The sequence below is a fragment of the Aplysia californica genome, unplaced genomic scaffold, assembly GCF_000002075.1.
Source record: "Aplysia californica isolate F4 #8 unplaced genomic scaffold, AplCal3.0 scaffold00068, whole genome shotgun sequence".
Lineage (NCBI taxonomy): Eukaryota > Metazoa > Mollusca > Gastropoda > Aplysiida > Aplysiidae > Aplysia > Aplysia californica.
In genome coordinates, this window is record NW_004797338.1 from 94,256 (window position 1) to 96,353 (window position 2,098).

Consider the following 2,098-nt stretch of genomic DNA (forward strand, 5'->3'; position numbering starts at 1 on the left):
TTGTGTGTGTGTGTGTGTGTGTGTGTGTGTGTGTGTGTGTGTGTGTGTGTGTGTGTGACTGACTGGTGTGTGAGATTATGGTGACTGTACTGAAAAGTTGACGATGAGGCTTCTTATAAAGTAACTAAATTGCGATAAACCATCACACTCTCGTATGACCTAATACAGTTACCAAAAACAAGAAGGGGGGTTTGGATAAATCTATTTGTTACAATCAGAATTGTTTAGTGAGCTGATGATTTGCCAAACATCCATGCACCTATGTAGTGGTGTTTTACTGGCACAGATGATAACAAGCCCCTGTATTTATTTGAACCCAATGGCCAGTTTTCATTATCATGCACACACATGCGCACGCGCGCGCGCACACACTTACATACACGCACACGCACGCACACACACACACACACACACACACACACACTCACACTCCCACTCCCACTTACACAGCTCTCAGAACAACTGCTTAGCTACACAGATGAAAAAGCATTGCAAAAGTAGAGACGGAAAATCTGATACTCCGCCACCCACCCCTGTCTCATAAATCTCTTTCTTTTGCGTTCGAGGAAAGAGCGTTCAGCATTTATTAAAAGTACAAAGTACAGGGAGAATACGTTCAATATTTTAATTCAAAGTAATCATAATACGCATGCTTAATCTGTGACCCTTTTTATTCATTTATTAATTTTATTAAATTGTTTTTCACATTTATTCTTTTATTTATTTATTTATTTATTTATTTATTATTTCTTTATTCATTTATTAATTTTATTAAATTGTTTTTCCATTTATTCTTTTATTTATTTATTTATTTATTTATTTAATTTTAGTTTGATTAGTTGTTTTTAAAAACTTGTTTGTTCATTTCTTTATTTGTTATTTATCTATTCTTTTTTTTTTTTTTGGGGGGGGGGGTGTCATTTTCTGTTTCATCAGGCATCTTTTGTGGTAGCCAGTATAGAAGAGTCTCAATTAATACTACGTAGCGCTCGAAAGAAAAGGCACAATCTCTGTTGATAACAATGTGAGACGTATTGACTCACCTACCTTGAGAGAAAGGTGAAGAAAAAAACTGAGGGTGGGTGGTGAACGTGAGAGAATAGAATCACACAGATGGCCGTATCGACTCTCTCAGTTTAGGTGACGAAAATATCAGCGTGGCGTGTATTCGCGCTCTCACCATTAATATTAATAAGCGTAGGCGCTGATATGTGTGGACTTGGGTGGAAAGACAGAGTACCTTGTCGACCGTGAAAACGGCTTGTGTTGAGGACCGTGCAAGGCGTCTGCCGGCTTTGTTTGAGCCATTGATTTACAGGCCCGTTTTGATTCTTTTAGCTTCTTTCTTGTCACACCGGTGCGTGAAACCTTCCCCATTATGTTCTTTCTTTCAGTTTTTCTGTTTTTAATTCTTTTTGTTTTTTGTTCTTTTTTTTGGTTCTTTCTTTGTCGTTAAGTTTGTGGAGACTCTTTGTGTGTCTTTCTTTTGTTGTCTTTCTTTCTTTGTTTCTTTCATTCTTTTTGTCTTTTTTTCTTCCTTCCTTTCTTCCTTCTTTCTTTCATTTGATGTCTCTTTTTGCTCTTTTATTTTGTGTACTCCCCAATTTAGTACAATAATATATCTCTGCTGCATTCTCTTCCGATTTTCTTTTCTTTTCTGCTGTTTATCATGTTGTACATCGTGTGTAAGCTGACAAAGTTGTTTTGGCCTTGAACTACGAACAGGGGCGCCCGGTTTTGTAACTGTCTCTGATCCTGTGTTTATTTTATTTCATTTTATTTTGTTTTGTTTTACTTTATTTTATTTTATTTTCTCTTGTTCTTGTTGCTGTTGTTTTTATAGTCCTATAGAGAGTTTTTTTTTAAAGTGCCCTGACTTGTCGTGTCAGAAACAGAAGTAATGCCTAGTACTTATTCTTGAATAATTTAAATTGTCTAATTTTGTGTTTCCGGTAAAACTGTTTGAGTTCCTTGTTTTTAATGTACTTGAAATTCAGAGCACACAGCTCTCTCACACACAAATCGACAGCTGTTTCTCTTACTCTTAATGGAATTCAATAATGAAAAGCCCCCTGATCAAGTAAAGTGGGAGGGGGGG